This window comes from Equus przewalskii, chromosome 13 (assembly GCF_037783145.1).
Source record: "Equus przewalskii isolate Varuska chromosome 13, EquPr2, whole genome shotgun sequence".
NCBI classification, from domain to species: Eukaryota; Metazoa; Chordata; class Mammalia; order Perissodactyla; family Equidae; genus Equus; species Equus przewalskii.
This window is the reverse complement of record NC_091843.1, coordinates 6,852,034-6,869,430: the sequence shown is the minus strand read 5'-3', so window position 1 is coordinate 6,869,430 and position 17,397 is coordinate 6,852,034. Positions and strand designations below refer to the sequence as shown.

General features: G+C 51.4%; 1 long non-coding RNA gene across 1 annotated transcript; it reads left to right on the top strand.

Annotated features, from left to right (window-relative positions):
• The first annotated feature begins 276 nt into the window (after positions 1-276).
• On the top strand, positions 277-7,278 carry LOC139075033 (uncharacterized). The gene is made up of 2 exons (XR_011525048.1): positions 277-5,894; positions 6,885-7,278. It is a non-coding gene; the product is annotated as an uncharacterized lncRNA (long non-coding RNA).
• Positions 7,279-17,397: the final 10,119 nt, after the last annotated feature.

Below are 17,397 nucleotides of genomic sequence, written 5' to 3'. Positions count from 1 at the left end.
CCCTTCTGCTCTGAGATCCCACAGATCGTCCCTCTGGGGACTTTGCCTTTGTCCCCACACCTGGCCCTGGGAAAAGAGCATGCAGGCCTCTCTCACAGGGACGTCAGTGTTCTCATCACTCCCCTCCTAGTGCTTTTCCGCATCGCCCGGGGGACATCCTTCTGGTCTGCAGGGGAGTGGGGAGTGCCTCGCTTTGCTCATGCTGTCTTCCTCCAAATGTTTTTGGCTAAACCATGAGTTCTTTCCGATCTCCTGAGAGTCTCATCTTGGAAGCTCAAAACCCAAAGAGGACTCCTCTCCAGTGTGAAAGAGCCCCGGCGGTGTGGGGCCCAGAGGAGGCGCCCGTCTGGGCTGGCCATCGGGGAGGCCAGAGCTGCGTGAAGGATGAGTGAGTGGGATAAGCAAGGAAGGGGCAGTTCCGGGGTGAGAAGAGCCGGTTCAGAGGTGGGCAGGGGTGGAGAGGCCTCCGAGCGGCTGCCCGGGGTGTGAAGGGAATGCGTTGTGTCTCGGGAGCCGCTGAGACGAGGCTGTAGGAGGGATCTGGTAATGGAAGTTCTGGAGGCCAGGCCTAGGCGTTTGGATTTCGTCTTGAGGAATGTAGACCCATGGGAGAGTTTTTAGCATGCAGTGATATGGCTGGCCCTGTGCTTTAGAGGTTTCTCTCTGAGCCGGGGTGGAGGATGGGCTGAAGGCAGGAGCGAGGAGGCCCGCACAGCAGACCGTGGAGAAGAGAGTTCCAGAGCTGCCCTCCGGGGCGCGTCTACCTGATCAGGGACCTGGCTGCTTGCTTGCCTTCTGTCCCACCACGCCCTGGACTTTTGGTCTTCATACTGATTCCTCTTGCTGGTAGACGCATGCTGCGCCCTGAATTAATGTTTCAGTGAAGCAGACCAGTTTCTCCAGGAAACATTCCATTTTTCCTGGGTCAACCAGTGCGTTGGCATTGGCGTTGGCGTTTGAGATGACAGTCGTTTGTAGTCCCGGTGTGGACAGAGTGTGCAGTGTCGAACAGCATTTGCGGGGCGATGGAGGGAAGAGGGGAGCCTTTGGAGCCCCACAGACCTGCGTTCAAATCCTGGCCTTTCTGCGAATGTCAAGGAGGTCGCTTCCCCTCTCTGGACGTCCCTTTCAGCATCTCTAAGACAGAGACCATCAGGGACCGTGCGCGTCCAGGGAGCTGACTTTTGCAAAGGGCCTGGCTCCCGGTGGTCCTCTTCTTTGCTCCGTGAGCACACAGCCACCCACCTCACTCCCCACGAGGGGAAGTTGCCGTTTTAAAGAACCCTGGGAGAGCATGGAGCCCGGTCCCAGGCAGTGAACTGCTGACGGGAGAATGTCACACAGATGCTGAGGGGGAGAAGGGCTCGAGGGGGCCAGGGGAGGGAAAATATGGGTTGCTTGGCTACTGTTTTATTTTTAATCTGCTCTGATCACATGGGGCTATCCCAGTGAATAGAGTCCCAATTGCGAAACGAGAGCGTGATTAAAAAAAGTCTTTAAAGCCACCTGTGTCATCTTAGGGTTCAAGCTGTCAGAAATAGAGGCTCCCTCGCCCCCAGACGCCTCTGTGCTCCTGCTCGTCAGCCTGCAGAGCTGTGAGTAAGCGCCGAGCCGCTTGCAGTGGGAGAGCGGCTGCCTGGCCTGTGGATGAGTCACGGCCGCGTGCCCTGGTCCCCTGCCTGCCAGGTGGCCACTATCTTTGGATATTTTTATTTTCCTTTGTGGGGAAGGATAATTACGGCCTCAGCGCCCTGTGGCTGTATCCATTCTGCCTGCCCCGGACAGAGGCAAAGATCCTTCACAAAACCCTCTTTTTTCAGGGAAACTGGGGGATGCTGGAGTCGGGGCGGGGGGGCGGTGAGCAGGTCTGAGGTATGCAGAAGCATGGAGGGCACAAGTGCAGGAAGCTTTTGGGATTTGCAAGATGCTTCACCTAACCGTGTACCATCAATCACTGCCAAATGCAGTTGTTATGCAAGGGAGCTTAATTGGCCTACAGGTTGGCTGAGTTTTAAACCCACGGATTGTACCAATGCAAGAGAAAGGAATTCAGATTTGACAGGCTCAGGATGGAGCTGTGTGGTTTACAGAATGGGTAACAAATGGAAAATGGCCTGATAGGTAGATAGATAGCTAGATAAATGGAGGGATGGATGGATGAGTGTTAGCTGAGAGGGAACAAGGAGAAATGTAGACATCAGGAGTTTTGGACTGTGGTATGCTTAAAATGCAATGCAATGGCCACGTGAAAAATGCTCCAGACAGCTGCCGGATACTGAGAAGTCAACCAGGATTGAAGAGAATATAATTCATTCTAGAGAGCTCCTCCACACCCAGATGAGGCAGGTAGAAGTCTTCAGCTGAGTTGTGTCACTGGGGGGAAATACTTGTTCCTGAAGTCTAGAGTTAGGCTTGAGCGTGCATTTAGCAATCAGAGTCCTGCGTTTGGATTGCCACCCGGCCGGGTAACCTTGGGAAAACTGTGTAACTTCTTTGGCTCTCAGTTTCCTCGTCATAAGGAATGCCTGTTTCACGGAGAGGATGCACTGAGGTCACGGATGAGCCTGACGTAGAGTCAGAGCTTGGTCCACAGTGGCGATTACACTTTCTGTATTGCTTTTGTCGACACACTTTGATTGTGACTGAGCAGCTCCCTTGTGCCGGGCCCCTGTCGGATACTCAGCATACAGGCACGTTTGATTCGTTTCACAAATGTTTGCTGAGCACCTCCTTGTGCCTGGCAGATGGTGCCGAGGCTTGGGGACTGACTGAGGTGGAAACAGACAAGACCCCTGCCCTCAAGGTGCCCCCAGCCTGGTGAGGCAAACTCTCAAATAACTAAAAGTGCTTAGCATGGAAGATCCTCACTGAATGCTAGGACTTCCAGGGGCTCCAGGCCAACAGGCTCATCACAGGGGCTGTCAACCCCTTCTGCAGATGAGAAAACTGAGGCTCAGAAAGGTGGAGAGACACTCCCAGGTCCCCACAGCTAGTGGGTGGCAGAGCCTCAACTGGAGTACTGACTCCAGACCCTGTGTCCCTTCCCAACAACACACAGCAGCCGGGGTGCGTTTCCCAAGCTTCTGAACAGAGACACCAGTCTAGGCAGAGTCGAAAGTACACACAGATGCCAGAGCTGTTTCTTTTCCGGATTCTCCAATTTGGGAAGGATGTAATTTCAGAGATAGAGGGGAGGGGGCTGAGGACAGTCAGCACCTACTGGCGACGAGGGTGCCAGGCGCGTCTTGGTGTACATATGTGTGTCTACGAATGTGTGTGTGTGCCCATGCCTATATCTGTGTATCTCTGTCCGTGTTTGCACGTCTGCAAGTGGAGAGGAGGCAGGCGGGTGTGTCTATCTGTGTGTCCGTCTACGTGTATTTGTGTGACTCTGTGTGTCTGTATGTCTGTATGTCTGTATGTGTGTGTCTGTACTTATATGTATGTTTCTGTTCGTCTATGTGTGTGTGTTTACTTATGTGTGTTTGTGGGTCTGTGTGTCTTCGGGCGTGCGTGTGTTGACGTCTGTGTCTGTGTGTGTGTGCCTCTGTGGGTGTGTGCTGTGACCTGTCCCCTCCTCGCCCCCAGCGGTTTCCATGCAGCTGATCTAACTTGTCCTTCAGACTCGGGGAAACGACAGCGGCAGTGCCTTATCTCCCAGCCTGCCACTCTGTCGGAGGAAATTAGGTTGGCTTGGCACAACCTGCTCCTTCTGAGGTCATTCTGGCTATGATCTGCACGTTCTGCTCTCCTAGGTATTTGTCTGTTGATTGCTTGATGAATACCTGCCAATGCAGAGATTAAGAGAACATGAGTTTTGGGGTTTTTTAAAAAGAATCATAGCAGGGGTGGAACGTTAGCTGTCTGTCTTCTTTGCCGTGGACTTGGAAGCCGTGGGAAAGGAGACAGAGCTTCGACTTTGGAATGGTAAGACCTCCAGCTAAAGCTGTGTGGCCTCGGGGAGGACACTTTACCTCTCTGAGCTGAAGTTCTTTACCTGCAAAATTCAGAATGTTCTTTGGAGGAGTAAATATAATAATAGAAAAAAATGTTCTCAGAAATCCACAAAGTCTTTGAATTGTGTGATGTCAAGGCGGAGCAGCCAGTGGGAGGACTCTGGGCTCAGATGTCAGGCAGATGTGCGTTTGGGTCCTGGCTTCGTTCTTTTCCCAGTGTATGACCTTGAGCAAATTACTCTTCCTCTCTCAGCCTCAGACTGCTCATCTGTTAACAAGGATTTTATACATAAAGGATTTAGCCCATTGCTGGCCGCTGTGGGGGCCCACAAAATGGGAGCTGTTAACGTTTTTAGTAATACAACAGCAGTGATGGCATAATTAATAGCTGCCCACTTTCAAACTTGAGTGAGTATAGGCGAGATAGAGCCTCTGGAAGCGCAGGGTGAAATGGCATCATAGATGTGATTTACTATTAGTTGTTTTCACTGTTTCAAATGCTGCATCAGCACACTGTTCTTGGCATCACCAGACTCTTGGCAAACGCTCTGTGTAACGTCTAGAACTCAGAGGCCGTTCTAGGTTCAGAGAGGAGCTGAGAACGAGGCAGCCTCCAGCACAGAGTGGTCCGTGACAACTGCTGGGGGCCGACTTCCCCGGGAGCCAGCTCCAGCCCCTTCAGCCGCATCCGTTCTGCATGATCTCCTCACCCCAGCGTGACCGCACCCCCTTGCCTTGGAAGATGCTGTCCCCTCCCCTGGAATATCCCTCACCACCACTCTACCCCCCAGATCATCTGCACTGGGCTCCAGGTCCCTGTCCCCAGGCTGAGGCAGATGTCCCTGCTCTGTCCCCAGTGCACCCTGGATTCATCTCAGCATGCACGATGTCCAGGGCACTCGAATTATGTGCTCTGTGCCTGGCTCCCTCCAGCCAGTGCGGTCCAGGAGGGAAGGGACAGGGAAGGGGACCACAGAGCCCTCGGTGGATGTTTGCAGAGTGAAGGCATGGAGACCAGGTGTCTCCTCTCACCTTCTGTCCCCACCCCTTCAGAGGGCAGTACCTTCAGACATCAGTGTTCGCTTCATCTGAACCCATTCCGGTGACCATCTTGCTCAGTAACAGAGGGCCCAGAGAGGGGTGCCTGCTGCTGCCAGTTTGGTTTTGAAGCAGACGGGTTTGTCTCCTCTGGACTGCTTGTCTCCAATAACAGCACCACGCAGACCAGAGGACAGAAGACTCCCAAGGGTTGGGCCAGCGTTAGCCTGTGTTTTCGGGTGTACATGGGCGTTTGCTGTGACCACTGTGGGCGTCCACATGGCTCTAAGCATCCGTTTTGGAGAGTGATTGGGAGCCCGGGGTCTGGTTTTGGACTGCCCCAGAACGCTAAACCTCTTTGTAGCTGAACCTCCTCGTCTGTGAAATGGGGATACAGCACTGTACACACCTCCTCACTGGGGTCCTGTCGGCATTCCCTGAGGTCGTGCGAGCAAAGCCCTGACCCAGGGCCTGGTGGAGCGAGTGTCAGTGAAGGCGGCTGGAGCTCCTGTTGTGGTGCATTCGTAACCGATGGTGGTGACAGACCAAGGCCTCCACCGTGACTGCGACAGAGATTGACATCTGGAGTGGGACGTCTGCCCCCTTCCTGCCGGAGCTGGGCCCTGGAGACTAGATGTCGGAAGGACTCTGCAATTTCAGCTGAGTCTTTTTATGATCATGTGGGCATCATTCAAGGAGAGAGAGGGTCTATCCGAACCTGATGAGATCTGAGCCTTCCTCTCACTCAACAGCCACCTGGCACACCTAGTTGGCAGTCTGCTTGGCGTACGGACAACCTCATTGTGGCGGCTATTTTTGTAAATCAAGTTTTATTGGAACACAGCCATGCCCATTCACGTCCATGTTGTCTATGGCTGCTCTCACACCATAATGGCGGAGGTGAGTAGTTGCAACAGAGACGACGGGGTAACATATTTTCTATCTGGCCTTTACAGAAAAATTTCGCTGACCCTAGTGTTAGACTGAAGAAGGATTACAAACTAATCTGGTTGAGCTAAACCAGAAGCCTGAGCACCATCCCACCTCCTCACTCTCCCTCAGCCCTGACATTGGGTAGGTCACCAAAACCAGATTATTTGCCCCCTTTTATCTCATACATTTGGTCCTCCACCTCCTTCTCAAAAGCCACTGCCTTAGCTCAGCCCTGTTCCCCGCTCTTGACTATCACAAACCTGGGCCCCCTGGAAGGAGTCTGGGGGAATTCGATAAAGCTGTCCTCTCTGGGGAGAGGTGGCTCCACGACACGTCGGTCAGCAGGGGCCTCTGTGCAGGGAAACAGCCACCTAACCCCACGGATCACACCCAGTCAATTCCAGCTCTTGTCCCTTTGGTTACACTCTCTGATTATACTGTCTCCTTGCCTCCCTCTCCACGTGGGAGCTGGTGATCTTTCTAACAGGCTGTGTGCCTCAACTGCTCAGCCTCTCCACAGCTCCCTCAGGACATGCCCTCAGGACAGAGCCCACGTACATGACATTCAGGGCCTGTCACGGTCCAGTGCTTCCCCGCCTGCCGAGCCTCCATCACACCTGAGCACTGTCACACAACTGGGGGTTCCCTAGCCCACGTTCACCCTTGTTCACACTTTGGGGATCGGCACAGTCTTGTCCTCCAGGAAATACTCTGCTCTTCCTCTGATCCACCTGGAAAATTCCCACTCATCGTTTAGGTCCACCATAGGCATCTCTGCCGTGCTTTCTCCCCGATTCTCGCAGCGGACTCAGGCGCTCCTTCTAGGGTTCGACTCAGTCTCCGCACACCATGACTCGCAGCCCAGAGGCGGCTCAGAACAGCAGTGAGTGGAGCCTGATCGCACTTATCAAAAGTTGAACTAGACTAGAAAACACAAAATTGTGTTGCTCTTTTCAGGTGCGGTTGTAACACGGGGTGGACAACCGAGGCTGTGGAGCCACGCTGCCGGGGTCAAGTCTAGCCCCACAGTTTATCAGCAACGACCCTGGGCAAGTGAGTGAGTCTCTCTGGGCCTCAGTTTCCTCATCTGGACAACAGTGAGAACAACAGCACTTTCTTCATGGCTTGTCATGAAGATTAAAGGAATGTGTTAATATATAAATACATTATATATTAATATATATGTTGCTTAGAAAGATAGCTGGCCACATAGTGAACACTATAAGCATGTTCACTAGTGTGTGTGTGCATGCACACGTGCGTGTGACTGTGGTTTACGATGAGCACCATTGGAAAGCCTCTTCTCTGGCTGGGATCTACTCTGATCTTTATTAAAGCAATTATTAGACTAGATGATGACTTTTTTTGCTTTTCTCTCCCCTTTACTAGACAGGGAGCTCCTGGAGGGCAGCAAGTGCGTCGTATTCATCCCTGCGCTGCGGGCACCTAGCACCATGCTTAGCTGATGTTTTTTGAATAAATGGAAGAATGAGGCCCAGGTCCTGAAGCTGGACCACCACAGAGTCTCCTTCTCCAGTTGCAGGGGCTGGGATCCCCCAGCTGCTCCTTTGAGGAGCATCCCAAGCTTGTATGGATTTGGTGGCTTTCTCAGGCTGTCTGGTCTCCACGATGAGACTGTGACCACCTCTCACTGCCAGCGAGAGGGAGAGGGCGTGGGGGACCCTCGAGCCAGACATGGAGCTTCCAAACTGATTCTGAGGAAAATGGAGACTCCTGCTGCCCTGAGAGATTTCTGTAATGAGAGAAAACCAATCTAAATGCAAATAGCCCACAGCGTGGTTGGGGAGGGGCTCTGGCTGCAGAAAGGCCCGGAAGCCAACCCAGCCCACGTCACGAGGCCGGCTCACGGGACAGGAGCGCCGCTCTATCCGTTTAGGATTAACGTCTAAACGAGTGACAGAGCCACACGCATTGCTGGCCATGTTCCCTGGTGCTCATGGCGCCAACTGAGAAATGGGTGTCCCTAAGGGGGCCAGTCATCAGCCGGTATTATCCGTAGAGCCCCCAGAAAGGCACAGAGAACAAAAAATGCTCCCAGACGGGCACTGCCTCCAAAGGGGCTCACGGCCTAGGGAATGGCCAGACCCTGACGTTGATTCTGGGGCTGCAAGAACTAACCTCTTACTGAGCCTTTACTAGTTGGCAAGGCCAGGGCTGAACACTTCGTGTGAAGGTAACTCGTCAAATGCTCACAGCGACGCTGTGAGGAAGGGCCTGTTATTATTCCCATTTTACAGATAAGGAAACCGAGGTTCCAAGAAGGAAGAAGGTAAGAAACTTGCCCCTTTTTGTGGGGTTGGGATCCAGGCAGAAGCACCCTGGGGCTCTGGCTCCTACGCTCCCAGAAGTACTGGGAAGAGACCCTGGGAGCATGTCCCTGGGTGTCCTCTTCAGGGTAGAGGCACCCAGAGTCAGGATGCCCTGGGATAATCTGCCACTGGCGTTGGCCTGGGGCAGCAAAATAACCCTGTTCAAGGAATCAAGGTGTGGGTTTCCCTGCCGCTCGCTGACCGTGTGACCTTGGGGTTGCTTTTCCTCTCTGGGACTCATTTGTCTAGATAAAATAAAGGGGGTGGCCTAAAATTATTTTAGCCTATAAAATTATATTATTCTAAGACTCCAGTGACCCTCAAGAATAGCCGCTGCCCTGTTGACAAAAACACCTCCTCTGCCCCCCTTTTTGCCCCACTCCTGCCCTCTGCCCCTGCTGACCCATATCTGTTGCAACAGAGCACTTTAATTTCCTCCTTTGGTTTCATAATTCAAGGATAGCACCATCTGCCACATTAAATCCACACTCTCGGCTAGTCTCCTTCTCAAAGCGAGAGAAGGATAAAGGCTTCATCCGCTTTATTTCATGGATAGAGCAAGAGCTGACAAAACCGAGGGAGGGTAGCTCTGCCTTGTGAGCTGTATTAATCCCCTAATCTTCTGGTCGGGCCCCAGAGCCCGTTCTGCCATCCTCACCGCCCACCCCAGCCAAATCACGATGATGATGATGGTGATGACGTAGGCAACCTTTACTGAGGCTCTTCTGAGTCAGGCATTTTCTTGAGTGTTTTGGGGATTAATTTATTTTACCCCCGTTACATCTCTGTGAGGATGGGCTAATAATAAGAGTCCCACTTTACAGACACAGAAACTGAGGCCCGGAAGCTTAAGAAATTTGCCCAAGACCATGCAGTTAGCAAACAACAGAGGCTGAACTTGCACTGGCTGGGGAAATAAACACATACACACAAAGATGGCCATCTGGAGACGAGCTGAGCCTCCGACCGCTGATACTGGAGGCGCTGAGGTGCTCTCCTCTATTAAACATTCACTCCATACGTTTTCACTGAGCGGCACACGCTGTGCCAGCTGCTGCTTTCCATGCTGGGCAGCCAGCAGAGAACGAGGCCCACAGGGGCCCACTCTCACAGGGCTCACCTCCTAGTATGGCATACAGGCACCAAACAATCAACCCAATAAACAGACACCACCATTTTAGGTGGAGGCAAGATGCCACAGAGAAAATACAATAGGGGCATGAGAGGAAGAACTGGGCGACGGTTAGGGAGGCTTCCTGGAGAGCATGACTTTGCGCAGAGATGTGGGCATTCGGCCATGCCGCGGCCTTCTCAGCCTGGGCCCCAGGGCCACTTGGGGCCTGGTATTCCTTTGTTGTGGGGCTGTCCTGTGCATTACAGGATGTTCAGCAGCATTTCTGGCCTTTACACATGAGATGCCGGGAGCAGCCCCCACTCCAGTGTGACAATAAAACCTGTCTCTAGACGCTGCCACGTGTCCCCTGAGGGCAAAATCACACCTCAGTTGAGAACCCCTGAGTTATGAGCTCAGCAAAGAAGGTGACACTGGTGGTCGGCATGGCACGGTGGGCTGAGCGTTTGAGATGTGGGAAGAAGACTGGTCTGGCTGGAGGACAATGGGCCAGTGAAGGATGGCAGGCTCATCGCAGTGATGTGCTCCTTAGAACATTCTAGAAAGTACTCGCAACACTCCTCCGTGCCAGGTGTTGTACCAGCTGTGCCCAAAGACATAGTGGACACTCCAAGGTGATAACAGTGGATAAGACACATGTGCCCGGGAAGGCAGCTGTCAGCACGGGGCTGTCCATGGTAACAGAATATTCCAGACAGAAGGTAAGCAGGGAGCTGCTTCGAAGGCAGTGGCCACAGAGCAGGAGGCCCTAGGGAAGGCACAGTCTGGGCCACTTCTTGGAGAGGAGGTAGCAGACAACCGAGGTCTTTGCCTTCCAGCATCCCTTCTCTTCCACCTCTGTTAGCAACCATGCTGCTCTCGGGCCCCTTCACACAACTTTGGGTGAATTTCTCATCACAGTGCCCCACTTGCCTACCTAAGGGGCTGGCATGAGCCCCAAGCTTGGCCGTCAGATCCTTTCTTCCTGAAATTAGAGACACCCAAGGCAGAGAAACCCAAGGGCAGAGCATGGCTAGAGCCAATTTTTCTAACGGCAATGGAACAAGGCATGTCCTTTGTCCCGGCATTATATTTCACTCTCAACTCCCTCAGAAGCAATTGTTTCTCTCTCTTCCGAGGCCTAGTTTTCAGCTTTTCCTTCCAATGCCCTTTCATATCTACTTAACTCACCAGAGTGGGTTTCTGATACTTGAAACCTCAATTAAAATAGAAACAGTGCAATGTGAACAGGGAGAAGAGTGTAGATTTCTGAGTCATTGCCCTCGCCACTTGATATGAAGTAAGCTGTGTGTCCTTTCTCTCCCAGCGGCAGCCAGCGCTTCTCCAGGGCCAGGCCATGCCTTTTCCTCTTCTTACCCACAGTGCTCAGCTCAGGACTGGCTTCTCCTTTGCACTCGCCGGGGTTTCTAATTACTCACTTTTTTGTGGGGTACTTCGTTTAGTGTCATCCTCTCCCACTGTGTTGGAAGTCCCATGACGATGGAGCCCATGGAGCATACGCCAGTAGGGTTTCCAACTGTCCCAATTTACCTTTGTCTTGGGGGTTTCCTGGACATGGACTTCCAGTGCTGAAACCAGGAAGATCCCCAGCCAATCAAGACAGGGGTCACCCTACCAGGGCCTGGCATATGGGAAGCCTTTGCGCAACGTTTGTCCCTGACACCCAAGAAATATGTTGAAACGAACTGTAGAGGCAGCCTAGCAGAGGCACAATCTTTCGTTGAAAAACATTTCTTCCTGCCTGCCATGTGCAGGGAACCAGCCTTCAGAAGCAGGGGACTCAGAGGGAACTCCCAGCAGCCAGGACTGGACATGTACGTGGAACCGGACGGGAGGGGGTCTTGAAGGTCAGGCTAAGAAAGCTGGATGCAGCACCCATGAGGCTGATCCCACCAGTTAGGAGCAGGGAGGAGACATGAAAACAGGAATGACTTAGGGGCGATGCGTCAGGGGCTCCTCCCAGGCTCTCTGATGAAGGGAACATCTGGGGCTGCTGAACGAGGGGACGGAACCCCAAGTGAGGGAGTTGTTTGGTCCTTTCTTCCTACAGTCCGTGCTGGTCAGAGAGAGGGTTTGGCCATTTCCTTTTTCGACTCAAGCACAGCCATCTGCCAGTTGAACAAGCAGCAAACCCACCTCCAGGAAATGTGAGTTTATTTGTGGATTCTCGATGAATCCCACATCCTTGCTCCTCATGGAGATGCAGCCACCCGAACCATCCAACAAGGCCGTCTCAGGATGGAGCTCACTGCTGCTCCATCTGCAGGTGAGGGAGGAAACACCGAACTGCAGCTGAGCCCATTTCTGGAAGGAGCGTCACAGATTCTGAGGGCCTGGAAATCCCCAGAGAAGAGGATTTCTCTGATGGAGCGACCTCGTTTCAGAGAGAGGAAAGAATCTTCCTAAAATGACTAAAAAATGAGAAGCAGAGGTTTCTCTCCTAAGGCTTTTCTCTCCTTGGCTTTTCTCAATAAAGAACTGAGTCACATAAAAGGGGGCCCCTTGCCCCTGGCCGACAGGAGAAAGTTCTAGATGGTGAACAGACAAGGAAATAAAAACACTGAATCCTGCGGTTAGGGAATTTTTCCTCTTTAAATTCTCTTTCAGTTCTCCTTGTTACGCCAAGAAGCCTGTCTCCCTTTGGTGCTAATGGTCTCTCAAACTTCTCTGAGACTTTACCAGCTCTCCAAGTCTCCCTTTTAGATGGAAATCACACAGACCCCAAGCCCAGAGTCTTCGCTAGGCAAGCTTATTCCTCTAGAATTCAATAATATTGCTTTATTTTCATGGTGTTTCTTTTTATGTGTAGCTTCTCTTTGTGACAGGTCGTATGGGCTTTCCATTTATGGTCACGAGTTTGCTCCCCTGTTGAATAAATGTATTTAAGTTTTAAATGTGAGACAACTTAAAGAAAAATAATGAGGGAAAGGTTACAGCATGTGGTATGCAGCTGTCGCAAAATTATGAGTGGCCCTCAAACAACTGAGGTTTGAAAACAGGGGTGGAAGTCAGAGACACAGTGACCCCTGGGCCGCTCAGCAGAGCAGGCTCTGTTCATGTCATTAAGCAAATGTCAAGCCTGAAATTTAAAAGGTGGCTCCTTAAATGAATTAGAGACAGAGTCGCTGGAAAATGCCAGGAAGTTCTTCACGTGAGCTTGAACAGATGAGAGAGAGCAGATCCGTTGTCTAACTTGGCAGAGGACCCTCCTGGTGGCTAAGGAGTCTCCTTTCTAGACACAAAGACGTCCAGTGAATTTACGTAGGCTTCCCATGAGAAGCCGCTGCCGTAGCAATAATGGCAGTGATGGTGGTGGCAGGGTGGCAGCGGAGCGTCTGCTCAGTGATGCCCCGGGCTGAGAACAGCAGCGTTTCTGGAAGCCTCTCACTCGACCCTTTCAAGGGCCCTATAGTGCTGCTGCTGATGGGATCAGACGTTCAAGCAGCACACACCACCAGCTAAGACCTCCTCAAATACTTTATCCTTTCCTTCAGTCCTAACAGCACCCCTAGGAGACAAGTGTGATTACTCCCACTTCACAGATGAGAAAACAGAGGTGTTAAGAGGCTAAGTGGCTCTCCGAGGTCACAGCTAGCACAGGGTGGAGGTGGATTCAAGCGCAGGTGGTCTGGCTCCAGAGCCTGCCCCAACCACCAACCACTGAGCTTCAGCGAGTTGAGGGAGCGCAGACCTCGACTCCGCTTTACGAGGGATGCGGGGCTTGACGGGTAGAGCAGTTATCCTAAGACAGCACCGCTACTAAAGTGCAGCGTCAGCTAAACCTCCTCCCAGGAGCGCCATTTTCCTGAAAGCAGGTTATTTCATTAATTCAACAAACGCTCATTGAGCATCTATCACGCGCCAAGACCCCTCTTCTTGCACGTGGGCTCTTGCGTGAGTCACCTGCAGTTGGGGGCTGTAGGTCCCTCCCGTCCTCCCTCCCCCCAAGCAGGGAAGTAATTCCCCCATGATCCCTCTGGATTCTGGGTGAATCGAAGGCAGACTCGCCCATGGGCCCCCCGTGTGGCAAAATCAGGAAACCTGAGTGAGGCTGTAGCATCTTGATTCTCCTCCCCGTTCTCACTTCTGCCAGAGTCTCTTTGCCCCTTCCAACCTCAATTTCCTCACCTACAAAATGGAGCTAATTAAAATGGTCAGACTGAACTCACAGGGTTCTTGCAAAAATCCCATGAGATTATGCTGGTGAAAGGCTTTTCACAGGGGAGCTCCACGTGCATGGTGGCCATTCACATTGGTCTCTGGCGGAGTTTTTCATATAGATATTATTGTTTGTTTCTGTTTACAAACGTATAGGAGTTACAGAAAAGCACATAGAATAAAATAAAAATTGTTCATTTTCCCACTGCCCATTGATAATCTCAATTGACCTGTTGGTGTATTTCCTTCTGGTTACAGAAATGTGATATAAATGTGAATATAATTGTTGCCTGACAAAATCCAGTAGCTTCCCACTGCACTTGGAATAAGACCCAAAGTCCTCCTAACTTCCCTCGACTTTCAGCCTCCATGCTGTCTGGCCTGGGCCGGCCTCTCTCCCACCTCTCCTCTCCTGACTCACACACTACTTCTCTTCCTGTATGTTTTTTCCTAATACTCCAGTAGCATCACCCCTTGAGGCCTTGGTCCCTCTGCCTGAAATGCTCTTCCCCAGATCCTCATGATTGGATGTGGTCACGATTAAAAGGTCACCTCCTCAGATAATCCTCCCTCCTGACTCTCTCTAAACTAGCCCATCTTGTCTGTTCTTCATGGCATTGTCCCACTCTCAGAAATCACCTTGTTCATTCCTGAGTCTGTATGTTGGTTGCCTGACTTCCCCTAAATGATATGCTGAACTTGTCCCCTCCACATTTCCAGTGTCCAGAATATCGCCTGGCACACAGCACATTAGCTGCTTAATAAGTGAATTAAGGGAATGAATTAGATTAATATACTTTCAAGCTGGGATCATACTAGATCCATGTTTTGCAATTTGATTTTCTCACTTAATATGATGCGACCTCAGTGACTTTTAATGGTGCGGTAGTTTTCCACCGTGTGGACAGATCATCATTTTTGACCAAGCCCCTGTTATTGACTAGTTGGGCATTTGCGATTCTGCGTTTGTAAGAGATACTACAGCGGCCGTCCTTATACACACACAGGTCTGCACACCTCCATGACCGTTCCCCTAGGATTAATTCCTAGCGGTGAAATCACAGGATCAAAGGGTGCCTAGTTTTAATCCTCTTGAAATATATTGCCAGACGACTGGAGGAAAAGTCGTACCATCTCTGAGTTTGTTTTACGGACCCTTAGCATGTGGCATTCTTAGTGGAACCCTCTGGAGGCAAAGTGAGTGTCATTACCTCCTTCCCCAAGAGAGCTCAGGGTGAGGCCACCGGGCAAGACAAGCCACGCCGCTGACCCTGCAGAAACCTCTGTCCTTTCCAGCAACAGCCGTGCTGCCCAGGCCCAGCGTGTGCTCTGTCAGAATCCCCTAAGGAGTGATGCACCAAGGCCACCAGTCACTCAGCCGGGCCAAGAGTTCATCATTCTGGGAACTAATGACAGCCTGCCCCAACCAGACTTTGCCAACCGGCTATTCCTCCTTTTGCTCTCCAAAACACACCTCGGGCTCAGCCTGCTGGCCCCTGGCTGAGCCCTGCCCATACCTTGCCAAGTCCTCCGGGCCTTGTCGCTCACCTGCCTTCTCTATGCTGGGCTCCGTCTCCTGGATGGAAGTCTAGTGCCCTCCCTCCACCGTCACCTTGTCACCTTCCAAGAGGCCCCCAGTTGCCCCTCCCAGCCCAGAACTGCTGTAGCTCCGATTACCAACCTCTCCTCTGGGATTTAATCATCTCGCTGCCCAGTGCTCTTTATACATGTTTGTGCCTGAATAAGTTGAAATCTCCAACTGAGAGTTTTTCTCCCTCAGGAAGCTCGTCCGTTGCAGGGTAGTCCGGACCTTTGGAAGAAGCAGGCCTGAGACTGAGCCTCAGCTCTGCTACCTTCAGCTCCAGGCATTTGGACAACATATTTAATCCTTCTGAGTCTCAGTTTTCCCATCTGTAAAATGGGATTGTAATAGTACTGACCTGAAGGAACTGCTCTGAGAATTCAATACGTATAAAGTGCTTGGCATTGTGCCTGGCACAGAACAAATACGAAAAATGCAATAGAAAAATAGGAATATTTACTTTCATTTTGTTTTTCTCTACTTTTACAGAGGCTGTGCCAGTAACCCGCACAATGTTAAAGGATGTGTTTGCCGTATGGAATGATCGGATGCCATGGAAGCATTCACTGTGCGTGTATTCAGCCTTACTGACCAGCACCCAGGGGAACCAGAGTACACCTCAGGATCCAGGGGCATGAGGGGACAGGAATCTATCATTAGCTGAAACCTCACCAAGACCCAGGTCCAGGGCTCTCTCGAAAGTGAAGATATATTATCTCATTTAATCTCTGCACTAACCTGACAAGAAAATATTTTTATGTCCCTGTGATAATAAGACCTACCATTTGTTGACCACCTACTGTGTGCTAGACCTATGCAAGACACTTTTTAAAAATGTGATTTCATTTAAACCCTCACACTATCTCAATGAGATAAGGATAATTGTTACTTAGGAGGAAACAGGGTCAGAAAGTTTAAGTAAACTGCCCAAGAGTTGATGAGTAGTAAGAGAAGAGGATGTATCAGGATTTGAAAAATAAAAGCCAAACGAACAGAAACTTCCTGTAGGTCACCTGATTTACTGACATTCTCACAGAGCAGAGCTCTGCATTCAGTTGGCGCTAAATAGGAACTGGATTATAGTCACGTGGGGATCTTGGAGCTTCTAACAGATGCTTCAAAGGGAGCAGTTTCTATTTCCGGTGCCCACTGCCACCTCGAGCGAGGTTTCTCCCCGCCCCTGCCACTCCGTCATGATGTTCTTGTTTTCTCCGGGCCCTGTGACTCAGCACGCAGCTCCAGATGGCTTCCTGCATTTCCAGCCTTGTGGGCTGGGGTGCCGAGGCCGCAGCTCAGTCAACTAAAACCGAAACCATGTTGCAACTAAGAGTGGAAACCCTGCCTCCCTGCCCTCTAACGTGAAGACGGTGTGGTCCACTGGTCATGACGGTGGGTCCCTCCACGGCCTCTCCTGACACTTCCCCTGCTCCTAGCCCTGAGGTCCTCACACTTCGCCCCTTGCACCTCCTCGACGCCTTGAGGATGACACCCGGGGATGAACCGAACGACCAGTAATAAGGAAGGGCCCATTTGTGTGCTTTGTCACCCCCTCGGGCTGTTGACCTTAGGCGATTTACTTTCTGAACCTCGGTGATCAAATGGGGACACTGATGTTGTCCACCTCTGAGGGTTGTAAAGTTAGGGTTGCCAGATAAAATAGAGGATGCTCGGTGCTTGAAACGGAATGTTTGGTCCCCCCCAGAATCATATGTTCAATCCTAACACCCAGTGTGACGGTGTGTGGAGGCGGCGCTTAGGAGATGAGGATGGAGCCCTCATGCAGGGGATCAGTGCCCTTATGAAAGAGACCCCAAGGAGCCCCCTCACCCCTCTCACCGTGTGAGGACACAGCGAGAAGACAGCTGCCTGTGAATGAAGAGTGGACCCTCACCAGACATCAAACCTACAGGCTCCTTGATCGTGGACTTGCCAGCCTCCAGAACTCTGAGAAACAACTTTTTGTTTTTAAGCCACTCAGTCTATGGTGTTTTGTTACAGCAGCGCGAACGGACTAAGACACCCCCCTTAAATGTGAATTTCAGATAAACGACATTTCTTTTTTTTAGTAAAAATGTGTCTCAAATATTGCATTCAAACGTAACTGGGTATCCTGTAACTTTATTTGCCAAATCTAGCAACCCAAGGTGGAGTGTGCAGTGAGATAACAAATGTGAAAGTGCTCTGTCACCCGTCAAGTGCTGTACACCTAATGTCTTTACCCCGAGACACGAGCATGTCCAGCCCTGGGCCACCAGCTGGGTCTGGAGC